This window comes from Cavia porcellus, unplaced genomic scaffold (assembly GCF_034190915.1).
Source record: "Cavia porcellus strain 051 isolate PalLab524CR breed Dunkin Hartley unplaced genomic scaffold, mCavPor4.1 scaffold_2, whole genome shotgun sequence".
Classification (NCBI taxonomy): domain Eukaryota; kingdom Metazoa; phylum Chordata; class Mammalia; order Rodentia; family Caviidae; genus Cavia; species Cavia porcellus.
In genome coordinates this window covers 20063888-20078332 of record NW_026947485.1, presented here as the reverse complement: position 1 = coordinate 20078332, position 14445 = coordinate 20063888, and the positions used below count along the sequence as shown (strand labels likewise).

Here is a 14445-nt window from a genome sequence, read left to right as displayed (position 1 = left end):
TTTGGAGAGGTACATTCAATATAGCGGAATAGAGGAGGGGCTATGTTGAGCTGCTCAGAGAAAATCAACTAAAAACACAGGTAACCGGACGGAAGGGAAAGATGTACCTCCTGATGTCAAAGTCAGTCTGAAATTAGAAACTTGGAGATCACACAAAGCACAGACGTAGGACTTTGCAAAGTGATTATCTAGCCCACAGGGCTGCCTATGGATCTCCCACCTGTGTGTGGAGCATGGCCACCATTCTGAGAAACTTTAAAAAAATTTACCTGGTGGCCTGAAATAATGTGGCTGACTCCAGCCAAATAGGATAGATTTGGGGTGTAATAACCTTGCCCCTTTGCCTCCCTCCAAATAGAAAATGCTGCAGCCTGGCAGCAAATCGTGCTTGTACACACAGGGATGTGAAACCAGGAAGAGGCTCCTTCCCTGACCAGCCACCGGTGGTCTTTTTTTTTCACACACCATAGTAGCTAACTGGATCCTCTAGGAATGACAAAGTTAGGGGCCACAGCAGTAGTGGGGAGGGCAGTAAGTGCAACAGCAGGACCCCTTCTGCTTTAAGGCCAGCACAAGCAAGAGAGAGATGTGGCTTGCTGATGCAGGATTCAAGCAGCCTTGGGGCAGGAAGTCAGCACTCACTAAGCCCTGCAACCAGCAGTACAAGTAGCCTTGGGCTATTAGGGAGTCAGTGGTGGGGAACAGAGGAGACTGTGCAAGATCCAGGAGGAGCCAATCCTATGGAGCTGGAAGCAGCCTCAAGCTATTGCTGTTCTGAGTCAGCAACTGGGAGTGTATTGTCAAGACAAAAAGGGTAAGAAGGGTAGGCAGGCCATTGAGAGAACTGCTGGCTGAAGACACTGACCCCCAACCCCAGCATTTAGAAGCAAAGATGAACACACCCAACACTAAATGTACTGGTAGGGTTGTGCAACACAGTTCTGAGGTCTGACTTGAAAGTCATCTTATTAGAAAGCCTGTTCACAGCAAAAGAAGTCATCAACAGTAAAGAGATAATTCACAAAGTGGGAAAAACATTTTTCCCAGCTGTTCCTCAGACAGAAGACTAATACCTACAATATATAAAGAACTGAAAAGAAACCCCGAGAATTTAAAGATCCAACCCCAAAATGAGCATCTGAGATGGATAGACACTTCTCAGATGAAGAAATACAAACAGAATAAATGTTTAGCACCACTGATCGTTTGAGAGATGCAAATTAAAACATTGTTGAGATTTATCTCACTATAGAAAGAATGACAGTTATCAAGAAATCAACCAATAGCAAATGCTGGAGGGGCTGTGGGGAAAAAGGAATCCTTCTCCACTGTTGGTCAGAGTGCAGACTGTTGCAACCACTCTGGAAATCGGTGTGAAGATTCCTCAAAAAGTAGGACTAGAAGTCTCATTTAATCCAGCTATACCCCTTACTGGTATCTTCCCAAAAGAATTAAAAGCATCATACTACAGTCATATATGGACACCCATGTTTTTACTAGCACAATTTATAATACCTAAATCTTGAAACTGTCCAAATGTCTACCCATCAATAAATAGATAAAAGAAGATGTGTGTGTGACTTTTCCAGGTCAATGGATGCACCTGAAGACCATACTCTTAAGTGAAATAAATTGGCCTTACATGTGTAAACATTACATCATTTCTCTAGTGTGAGAAAATGGAAAAACATAAATAAGGACCAAAATATATAAGATATATTGTGAAATAGAAAGAAAATATTCAGTGGGGAGGGAAAAGAAAATTTACTAGAAAAGAAAGGCAAAATGGAAACAAAACTTTTGTAAATAATAATAATAAGAGAGGTAGAAGGGAGTTGTCTTGGTTACTTTTCTCTTGCTGCTGAGACAAAATGCCTGATGCCCAAAATTAGGGAAGGAAAGGTTTATTTATCTTACAGGTTTTGGAGATTTCAGTCCATACTCAGCTGGCTCCGAGGCAGGGTGGCGTAACTGAGTGCCAGCCTTTCATGGCTGCTACAAACAGCGAAGCACAAACTGGTGAGAGAGAAAAGCCACGCCTTCTTCCCTGCCCTTACACTGTATCCTGGCTCCACCCCTGGGTGACTGTAGCACTGACACCACCAATCCCAGCATCAGACAAATCACAAACGCCAGACTCATCCCCATTCATGATTGCATGAGGCTTAAGTGGGGGCCATGGGAGGACACGATAACAGGAGGGCAAGGGAAAGGGGAAAAAATAATCAAGATATATTTTGCACAGGTACAGATTCCACATGATGAATGTGATCATTATGTGTATCTAAATTGTATCAATAAACTCAATGACATAACACAAAATTAAATATTAGCAAAATCTTACTAAGCATTTATTTGTGTGAAAAATAGTAGGCCCTTTTCATATACCATTTCATGTTCATTAAACATGTTAGTACCAAAAAAAGTGAGATTTAGTAAGTGAAATTCATTAGAATGATCCATTTTGAGTTGTATTTTCTTAAAATAATGAATTTGGTATATAGGAATTTACTTTTAGGATTTGGTCATTAATTATACACATTATAAATTCCTTCAGATTTTGAGTTCATGTATTCTGTTTTTTAGACTAAATATTGCTGGGCTACCCCGTGTACCATATTTCTAAGATTGCTGGAAGAATTTATTTACTTTCATATGAATGCTCATCTTAGAGTAAATATGATGTATGATATGTATATATTAGAAGAAAGTATGAGAATGATTTATTATACATTCATTAAAGTAGTTTTTCAAAAGCTTTTTCCGGGTCTTTTAGGGGCAGAGCAGTGTGTAAAGTTTGTGAGGCTTGAGGAAAAGTGCCGTAAAGGGGGCTTGGGAGCATGTGTGTTGGGATGGGCCTGGTTCTGTGTCTGCAGGGTCCTAGAGCTCTATTACAGGCCTTTGGACTTTGCTGTGAGTGAGATGGGAAACCATGGTGGTTCTTGTAGAGTTTTATGGTGTCACCTTGTCAGTTGGTGTCAGACAGCAAAAGAAGAAGTAAAACACTCTTGTGGTAACTAAAACCAAGGCAAAGTGTGCCAGTGACAATTGAGGCAGATTGGAGAATGGAGAATATCGTGCAAAGCTCTTGTATTCTGAATATATCTGAATGTAGAAGTTGGAAAACCATTGGATGTCAGAGATAGGGAATAGTCATGAACTCAAATATCTGTTCTGAAAAACTAGAATGCAGTTGTTTGAGATGGAAAAGATTTATTTTGGAAGATTTAGAATTTAGTTTTGACACTTGAGATTCGTGCTAGACACATAATTGCAAGCATTAAAGAGGTCATTGGATATATAATTCTAGAATTCAGTGGAGAGGTTTAGCTGGGGTATTTGTGGGAATTGTCATCATAGAGCCACCGAATATTTCAGATTGATTAGGGTCAACAAAGGAGTCAGTACATACAGGGTAGAAGGATCCAAAAAGGTTAAACCAAATATTTGAGGTTGGAAGAATATTTGTTTTTTCTTGCTGCCATAACAAATCACCAGAAACTTAATTAATGAAAACAGCAGAGATGTATTTTCTTTCATTTCTGGAAATCAGAGCCCTAAAATGAGGTGTTAGTGGTGCTGAGTGACTTTTGGAAACCCTATGGTAGAGCATCTTCCCCAGTATTTTCCTGCGTTCCGAGTCTGGTTCTTCCCTTGCACACTCCAACCTCTTCCTTTCATTGCAGCATCCTCTAGACCTCAGTCCGATTGTGCCATCCTTCTCATGCAAGGGTCCTCGGATTACCCCGGAATCAGGTCTCACCTGCAAAACTCAGGACATACTTTTTTCAGCTCATCCTTAATTTAATAACATGTCCAAAGTTCCTTTGCCATCTCTAATGTGTCCACAGATTTCAAAGGTTAAGATATGACCATATTTTTATGCCTGTATTTTCAGATTCTCTCATAGCCTCTTTTCATACTTCTTTTAAATCTTTATGTAAGTGTGGCCTCTTCAGAGAAGTCTTCCCTGGTGGTGTTATATGAAATAGTCTCTGTCATTTACTTCTTTATTCTGCTTTAGTTTGCCTTATTAGATGTCGCTCCTTGGCACGCCTACTGTTTTGCTGTTTGATCATCTTCCCTACTAGAGCGCTAAATTTTCCAACCAGTATCTTCCCTACTCCATCTTTGTAGGCCTTAAGTTTACAGGCCCTTAATTTACAGGAGCTTCTTTTCTGATCAAACTCAAAACTTTTAAATTAATCACTTGAACCATGTGTTCTTTATTCTCAATGAAGAATGTAGAACTGACTACAAACTCCCAACAGTATCCAAACCGCAGGTTGAATGTTTGGTTGCCTTGAAGTTTCTTTAGTTCATCACCTCCAATCTTAATCTCCTTCAAAGTCTCAGGACATGAACAAAATGCAGACACATTTTCTGTCTGAGCATAACACAAATGGCTTAGAGTCTAACAACAGACGGAGTCCTTGTTCACAGTTAAAACCTCCTAAGCCTGGTCTTTTTCTCTGCTATTTTATCATCATTCTGGCCTTCTGATCTGTAAACAGAATCTCCTGTCAGTCTCAGCTTACTGCAGTGTAGGGCTGGTTTCCAGCCAGCATTTCCATGTATTTCCAAACTTCTTTTGCAAACCAATTTCAAAGGTTCCAAGTCTGTCTGCCATGCCATGTGGTGTCATAGCAACTACCCCACTTCTGATACCAGTTTGTCTTACTTTGTTGTCACTGGTGCATAATACTGAATGCAACAGATTAAATGAGGAAAATTTATTTTGGCTCAGTTTCAGTCCATAGTTTGCTGAACGGAAGGCTGGACAACATGGCAGACAGGCATGGCAGAGGAGAGAGCTTATGGCCTGTGGTGGGAAGTAGAGAGAAATTAAGGGAAAGAGAGGGAGATACACTCCTGTCACACCCATAGTAACTGACTTCCTCTGACCCGGCTTTACCTATCATCACATTTAGCTGTAAATTCATCAGTGGAGTAATCATATCATGCCCTTATGATCCAGTCACCTCATGAAAGACTTACTTATGAGCCTCACTTATGAGGCTTTGAGGGCACATGTAGATATAAACTTCTACATGTGACCTTGGCTGGGATTTTAAGTATAATCATTACTTATAGAAATTTCTTATTAATTAATTTAAAACTATAAAGTCTGTTTTTTGTCTTTCATTCAATTGTAGTGTAAGGTCATGAGCTGATTAGTGATTGTAGTTGTATAAATTCATTTAAATTTAGTTTTGTAAGTTTGTCAGTGTTCCTAGTTTTATTTCAACCATGTCTTCTGAAGTTTTTAACTTTCACTTTTATAATTTTATGAGTCTGGTGGGTTATTACAACTTCTATCTTTTAATTTGAATTTATTTTGTTGCTGTGATATATGTATGCTTCCAATATTCTGTATTGCTTGTAGCTTTCATCTTAATTTCCATAACAATTCTAAGTTCATATACTGAAATCTAACCTTGCGAAGGTGTTAACAGGTGGTGTTAACAGGTGGGGAGTGTAGTGAGGTGGTTAAGTCATTAAGGCTCCATCCTCATGAGTGAGATTAGTACCTTTGTTAAAGGAGGCCTGCGGCAGCTTGCTTACCACTTCTGCTATTCTAAGACTCAGCAAGAATTCCATCTACCAGGCCATACCTTCCATGAGGACTGGGGCTTTGCTAGATACAGAACCTGCTACCTGCTAGTGATTTATTCTTTGATTTTCCAACCTGTGGAACTGTAATGATTTGTTCATAAATTACCTACTCTGAGGTTTTTTTGTTTTTGTTTTTTTTTTTTTTGTAGCCTGAGTGGACCTAAGACACATTAAAATTGTATCCATTTTTCTTATTAACGTCTCCTGTTCTTTTTTCTTTTGGGTGTCTTGTTAGTGGGGCTTCTTCTTTATCCTAGAGCACTAGTGGTCAACCTATGGCACTTGTGTTATTATGTTTTTCTCAAGACAAAATATGTTAATGTATTGCTGTTTTCTAAACTACAATCTTTATTTAGGTTTAATTGCAGTGTTGACACTTTGGGATAAATAAGTGGGTTTTGGGATGCAGGGTGGCACTTGATCTTGAAAAGATTCACCAGGACAGTCCTAGATACTATTCCGTTCTTGGTTTTGTACATTGCAAATGTCTTCTCTTAACTGCTCAATGTTGTCTTTAACACACTTCTGTTTGATACAGTCAACCACTATGAGTTTTAGATCTTAATTTTCCCTTAAATGCCTCCCCCTACATACACTTCCCTTTCTTCTCCATGGTGGCTATATTCCATTTTACAGTGTTTTGCATTTTTACAAAGGTACCTTACCCTCCCCAACCTTTATAAAGTGAACTAGATTTTGTAGCATTGTTTATTATATCACCTATTCTTCTCTGACTCCTTGTTGTTTTATAATATATACATAAATTTATTTTTAGGTTCATAATCACTGATATATTTCCTGTGAAACTACTGCATTTAAAAAATTACTTTCAAAATGATCTTTTTTGCACAGGTTCCCTAGGAAATAGGGCCCCAGGCAAAGTTTAAATCCTGATGCAAGGTGATAGATATATTACCAGGCTGGCCACTGCTTCACAAACAAACACACCTGGTCACTTCACACAGGACATATTCAGACAAGTTTATCCAAAACTGTTTGCATGTTTCCCTTCTGTGGATTGTTCTAAAAGACAGAATTCATCTGCCAGTTACCTCTTAGTTAACATTTCTCATAGAAATTAACTCATATTTTCTAGACCCTTCAGTAGGCAGGGAAGCCAGATCTCATGATGGGAACTGTAGTGCTTTGTGGCAAGAAGCAGCTTCAGGGAGAAACCAGAGACTGTGGCTTTGTCCTCAGATACATGTGGGCCCACATGCAGCCACTTGTTTTTGCTGCATAGGACTGGGAGACAGATGAGACTATGAGAATCTAGGGCACAGCATCTATTGTGACTGTTAAATCATGGGAGACCTTTATTACCTTTCTATAAGTCAGATGTCTTAGGTCAAACCCCCTGTCTGGTATTTATTGGAATTGCAAACTTGGGATTGAATTGATGTCTTTAAGTTTTAAATTCTTATTTATAAACATGTCTCATATCTTTTACATTCTTCGAAAGACTTTCATTGTGTATTTTTAGCTGTCATATAACATTCTGATATTTGTTAGGTGTTTTTCTTTGCTGTATTGAGCACATAGCAGGCAGATTTCTTGAAAATGTGGTCTTAAGTTTGTACTTGCATTCTTGGTTTGTGACATAAATGATCATATCTGAAGATGATGACAAATTTATCCTTTTCTTTTTTATTTTTATTTTTCTTTGTTGCTTTGCCCAGAACAGCAAATTTAGTAGTTGTTTAAATGTGTGTCATGTGAGAATTTGAAAAGAAGGATTTTTTAATAGTGTGAAATTTGGCATGTTCTTAAAATTGTGCATTTATTTTCTCTATGTGCTACAGACTAGAAAACTGGACTAACTGTGGAATCTCTGGAGAAAAATACTACCAACATTTTAGACTTTCCCTCTAGTTCCCCCTTTTTCATTACAGACCATGTCTTAACAAATGTGAATATCTATCTTTAGCTCTTTTAACCTAGCATTTAGCTAGGTTAGATGAATTTTTGAAGAAAAAAATTCAAACAAGCGTGCAGTTTAGTTGAAAATATACCTAAGAATAAGAGATAATAAACAAAAGATGAGACAAACAGAGGACATAGAATCTGAGTGTTGCGAGAGCTACCAAAAATAAGTTGCTTTACCCAGTACCGATAAAAAGGAAAAAGACCAAAAAAAAAAAAAAAAAAAAAAAAAGTTGCTTTGCTCTTGTGGTCTGTTGTGAGTTCAATGCATTGTAGTAAGAAAAAAACCAGACTCCTGGGAAAATTTTTCACTCTAGAAGGTTATTAGAAATTTTTTGTTTGTGTTTTTCTGGTAAGTAAGTTAAAGTTGGGAAATGAAGTATGTGAGGAGGCATGACATTCTGTCATGAAGAGTAGGTAAAAAGATTTGTCAAACCCGTCAATGACTTTTTTGTTTCTAATCCTGATCTTTTCATTACAAAATTCAGCAAGCAAGGCATTTCTTTCTTCTTTCTTTCGTTTTCTTTTGGGACAGGGTCTCCCTACACAGTGCAAGCTGGCCTTGAACTCACTTTGTAGCCCAGGCTGGTCTCAAACTCTCAATGATCCACCTGCGTCATCCTCCTGAGTGCTGGAGTTACAAGTGTGCTCCACCATCCCAAGTGATGAAAGGCTGCTTTTTAAAAAAATTGGAATGACCATTGGGACATAGCATTGCTTCTTCCTGATCTTCTACTGTACGTTTCTGCCTCTCAAATCAGGTGCTGACTTCTGCTGGACAGTCAGGAGATGACAGTTTATAAGGAAGTTTCAATAAAGTGCACAAGTGGATACTAAAAAGTTGAACATAACTGGCACACTCTCAACTTTGTACATGGCAAGCACCACATACAGACACCAGTACCTAGGTGACTGACATTCTCCTAAAGGGGGCAGAGCCATAGCTGACCCAGTAATTCTGTGACAGGAGAACTTGTCACCATATCAGAAGCTACTTGTGTGTTGGCAAGGACACACCATTTTGTAGGGGAAGAAATAAAGTTCAAGATGAAAAGTTTTTATTCAGCTGAATACTAAAGAAAATCTTGGTGGTATGGGTTTATCCGAGATTAGAGGATGAAATAGGGTTGTTTCAGTCTCCTTTGGTCCTTGGATCTTGTTTAGTCCTTTGTAAGCAGATTTGTGTAGTATAGTAACATCATCTGTGCAGAACTTCCACACTTTATGGCTGGAATAAACCTATTTCCTAGACTGATCTGAGAATGTCACTGCTTTATAGTTTTGGCTAATGTCAGAAAATTGCAACATGATGGGAAAAGTATGGTAGGATTGAGAATATACTGAATCATAAAGAAATACAGATTTAAAAAATTCTACAGTGATTTTGTTCAGATCTTTCTCAGTAAGCAAATTAATTAGTCTTTTTCTCTAAGCACGATTGGGACTGGCAAAGATCTGTACCCTCCCAAATGAGTGTACGGTGAAGGCTTAAATGAGACAAGTGGTACGATTTTAGGGCTCCAGGAAGATCAAAACACTAGCAGAGTTCAAGACTCTGGTGACTGAGACAAGGAATATTTTGGGTGACCCATATTTATTTAGTTTTCAAACAAGGAAGCGGTTAGAGTGAAAAATGCAAGAAACTGAGCAGGACTTTGGGAGTGGTTCAAGGACTTTTCCAAGTAACAGATTCTGTTTATTTAGGAGAACTATGTTATGTTAATTTAGGAGAAGTATCTTAGGAGGAAGTTTCCAAATTGACTTTTAATACAGGAGTGAAATGCTTGCAGCTACAACCTCTGTCTTGTTAATTGGAGTTGGAGCCAGGTGTCCTCAGCTGTGGCCGTATCTTGCCCTTTGAGGCATCTCTGTTCTTTGATCAGCTGTGCTTCTGCCATGCTGCAGCCCTGCACATATGTTCAATTTCCAGCTTCTGTGGCTCCCAACACAGCACTATATGCTACTCATCTGTGGTGGGTGCTATAGTAGTTTTGGTTAAACTGAAAACTTCTTTCTCAGTTACATTGACTGAAAGAGCACTATGAACCACGCATGCTGGTACACAGCCTGTAATTCTAGCGCTGGGGAGGCTGAGGCTGGCAGAGTACAGCAAGTTCAAGGCCAGCCTGAACTGCATAGTGAGACCCTGTCTCAAAAAGCCCGCTCCCAATAAAAAGTAGTAAGATTTGAGAAGCTCATGTGAAACAAAAACTGTTTTTCTCCAACAACCTTTTTGTATGGTGACCAAAAAGTTTCATGGATGGGTTATGTCCACTTAGAGGTGATATAAGCAACTCTGATTGCCTTTTACCATTGCCAAATTATTTTCTTACTTAGAAAAGAATACATTTTTAGAAGATGCACTTCTAAGGCAGTAATTCTCCAAGATGCTTGGTACTAAAATCATTTGAGTTTGTAACATAACTTTCTTTCTTGGATGTATCACTAAGTATTTAGCCATTAACAAAAAAAAAAAAAAAAAAAAAACTAGAAGAAAAAGTTTTGCTTTCAACTGGTTCTGGCTGGAAAGTCAGAAATAATTTCTAAAGAAGATGAGTTGTCTTGTAATATTAAGACAAAGTTGCTTATGAGTCATGTTTGTTATAGAAATTAGTTATCTCAGATAGTTCTGTAGGATCCATATCATGCAAAATTATATATCCTTACACAAATGCATAATACAGTTGTTTAACAAAAAGTTTTCTTATACATGATTCCAAGTTCAAGTCATTATTTGTTTTATGGACATTACTTGCATTGCTTGTGGGCATTAACATTTCGAGAAAATCTTTGGTATTGCTAGTTATGAAATAGAAATGTATTTTGTATTATATGGCAAATTAGGCATTTAAATAAGCTTTTGAATAAACTTAATTTCTTAACTTATCAAGACTGAGAGATATGAGTTTTTCAGTGAGAGAGAGTATTTTAGACAAGGGTTTAGTAGTGAAATTTGTATTCATTATTGAATACCAAGATATCTAAAAATTTTAGAAATCCCACAGTAGGTAGTATGGAACATAATGTAGTGGAAATTCCTTCTATTGCATTCCATGACATAGATTCTAAAGGGCCTGGTTAGATTCTGTGTCAAATCGTTGTCCAGGCTTTTTGACTCCTAGTCATGATCGCAGAGCTTGTACAGCCACCCTGAGGTGGACAAAAACAGCAAATTCCAATGTATGTGTAGAGACTGATGGGGCGGCACATAGGTTTGACACCTTTGTATCAAGGCAATTTTGTTGCCTCTTAGCTCCATTAAATCTATAAATCTCTCTTCTTTGCCAAAGAGCTGTAAGCTTTACCAGTGGAGGGTTCTGAAAGGACACAGCAGGAGGAACTAGGTTCTATTTATTCTTGATTCTGGTATGGACTGGAACTCGCTGGCCCCACTGCTGCAATGCAGCCCTCCATGGTGTTTTTGCCTAGCAGATTTTGGGTGCCACTCTAGCCTGCTTCTGTCTGTCACATTGATGGGGTTTCCCTTTTTTTTGCTCCTGGCATGGTTCAGTGCTTTCAGCCCTGGCACCCTGGTACTACAGCCTAGGTTTCCAGCTTGCTGGTCCCATTTGGAATTCTGTGATCATCAACCCATTTTAGTGAGTGTCCCCTTTCATAAGGGTCAAACGTCCTCCCACCTGGCTACTGCTGGAGCTTCCCTACTCCCTGTTCTGCCAGGGATGTTAGACACCAGCATCAGTAAGGACATTGGCAGTTGAAAATGGGCTACTTTTATTTTTAACTCAGCGACCTTGAACAATAGTGATCACCTACTAGAATGTCTCTGGGCCAGTTTTTACACCTCTAAATGAGGACTTTGGACCAGATGGTCTTCAAGACTCAGTCTACACCTGGCTTCTCAATTCAGAAATAAGTAAAAGTCTCTCCAAGGTAATGATTTTCCAAAAAGCACTGAGTGGAGATTTAAAAGAAAACCAAGTGTAATTTGGTTGGTTATATGAGCATTATAGCATGAGAGATTAATTCACTTAGAACACTCTGTACTAATGGACAACTCTAGTTAAATTATATGGAGAGTTGTGGTAAAGACATTTGCCAGCTGAATCACCACAAGGAAATTTTAAATTGTTTCAGAGAAGCAATATTGCTTTTAAGATTTTATACTGGAAGAATAAAACAAACTGAGAAGTTTATATTCAATGGTAACATTTTAGCCTTTATATCCACAACTTCAGTAATAACAGATCCTTTAGCTTATGGAACTGAAACATTTAATAACTCATGTTTCTATTCAATGACATTGCTTCCTTCCTCTAACATTTTTAAATATAGCAATTACATTTCAGAATGTATTGCTCATTGAATGAAATACATCCCCATTATGTAGTTCAGAAGTACTTGTCCTTTGCCTGAACTGCAGTTGGGATTGGGGCTTCCGTGGTAATATCTAAGTGATGGCTTGGAGCTACCTTGTGTCTTCTGGGTGTCTGTACACATTAGGAGTTTAAGTAGAGGGGCTGGGGATTTAGCTCAGCAGCATAAGCACCTGCCTTGCAAGCAGGCGGTTGTAAGTTCAATTCTCGGTACCGGTAAAAAAAAAAAAAAAAAAAAAAAAAAAAGGAGTTTAAGTAGACTAGGGCTTGATGGAGGAGGAGTACAGTAATGGTTTTGAGAGTACTGGGTCACTTTCAACTCTGAGCTAAAATGAACTCTTCATCCTTGCCCTAGCATATACTTCAGTTATCAGATAGACATGGAATTTTCAATTTGTGCAGGAGCAAAGTAGTTCTTTGAATACTCATTCCATGGGATACATAATAACTAGTGATAACCCTATTATAAATCAAAGTACTTGCAGAAAGCATTTACGTGTCTTATTCTAGTAATGCTTTTGCTGACATGCCTGTAAAACATAATTAATTAGTCAAGTACCTTTTGATAAAATTTAGCAACCAAATATGAAAAGGCTATAAAGAATATTTCCTTTACTGGTCAGGTCAGTGTGTTTTTATCCATATGTTGTTTACCATTTTGTCTGTGGTTTTTAACTTTCTCATTTAAGTTTGTGGTTTATTCTTTATGTTGTGTTCTTTTGGACACACATGCCTTAGAGGAAATAAATCTATTTAAATATAAGAAACAGAACAGACAGATAACTATATTTTCTAAGGGCTATAGTTCAGTGAGAGGTTCAGGAAACCTCCGATTAAATCTATGTTTTTAAGAACAGTAAATTTTTTTTCTCTCAAAAACACACCTTTTTCTCAACCATCGTCATCTTTAGTGTAAATCAGAAAACTGAAAGGAAAAATCCCCCCCCGCCCCGTTTCTCCAAATAAATAAAAATAAATGTCTTTTTCTCTAAGATAATCTCATGTTTCTTTGGAAGCTAACAACAAAAAACAAAACAATAAAAAAACCTGAAAAAGCAAATTCCAGTGCCTGTTTATGCTGATCAAGATGTTACATCCTTTCACGCAGTCTGTGTGTCCCCACCACAGAATATTAAATGGAATTAAGAAGATGAGGAAGTCAGGTGGACCTTTTTCTTTTCATTAAAAGTAAGCCAGTCTTTTTGCTTCATTCCTGATTCTGATGAATTTGCAGCACACAAATGCCCTTTGTTTCCAGCTGTATTTTAAGTCATCATATCATATGATGTCCTGGTGAGTACAAAGCGGTACAACTTTAGATGGTGAGAAAATGCACTCAGACATCAGGCCTGCATTTTAAATTGCAGTTTTTATTCATACCTTGTTTACTAGTACAAATTAATTTATTAAGCCCAGTTTTATTTTAGAAAGAATGTGCGACCCATGTCTTTGTCATGAGTGTTTTTTTGTCATTATCAGATCATGTACTTAAAATGTAACCTGATAGTATTTTTAATAAGGCATTACTATTAAAACAATTTAATTTGGTAAATTTCCTAAAAATCATGTTTAAGTGATAGCAAAGTTGTTTCTTTTTGTTGCTATAGCTGCTCGCTGCTTTAAAAAGTTTTATTTTTGTCAAATAATTGTATATATTATGGGATACAGTTTGAGTGCATTTCATGGAATGATTGAATTGAGCTAATTGAAATATTCATCATCTCAAATGTTTGTTTTCTTTGGGGGATAATTTAAAAATCCTTTTGGTTATGTAGAAATGCACAGTGTGTTATTGCCATGTTTTGTGGCAGATGACCCGGACAGCTTCCCGGGTAAAAGAAGCTTTGGACTTTGGACCAGCTTTCCTGCTCTCCCTGTCCCCTGCCGCTGCCCCAGACAAGCCACTGATAAATGCTCTGTTCTCTAAGTCCATGTTGTTTGTCCATGAAAGTGAGACCTTGTTGTTGTGATTGTCTTTTCATGACCGCACGGTTACAAGGCAGGTGCTTATGCCGCTGAGCTAAATCCCCAGCCCCGTTATTGAATATATTTCAGTTCCAGTTTTTTTTTTTTTTTTCTGATGTGGAGTCTTTTAGAAAACACAATTTAATTTTTCCTATATAGATGCCTTTTCTTCCTGGTTAATAACTTTGGCTAGGTCTTCTACTATTAGATTGAACAGAAGTAGAGAATGCAAGTCTTCATCTTGTTTCCTAATCTTCGTGGAACGCCTCCAGTTTTTTACCTGTGAGTATGATAATGGTGGTCTTGTCATGTATGGCCTTCCTTGTGTTGGATACAGTCCTCTGATATCTAATTTGTTCAGAATTCTTAGCATGAAGGGATGTTGATTTTTATTGAATGTTTTGTCTGCATCTGTTGAGATGATTCTACTTTTTTGTTGTTGATTATGTAATTCAGTTGGTTGAACCTTCCTTCTATCCTAGGGATAATGCCTATTTGATCATGGTGAATGATACATTGATCTCCTGCTGAATATGATTTACTAGTATTTGTTGATGATTTTTATATGTATTCATCAGAGGTAATTTTCCTGTAGTTTTTTTTTCTT

General features: G+C 37.8%; 1 protein-coding gene across 2 annotated transcripts in view; it reads left to right on the top strand.

The window, feature by feature from the left end:
• Positions 1-14445, top strand: part of Crppa (CDP-L-ribitol pyrophosphorylase A) — a 270573-nt gene that overhangs the window by 27971 nt on the left and 228157 nt on the right. The window lies entirely within an intron of this gene.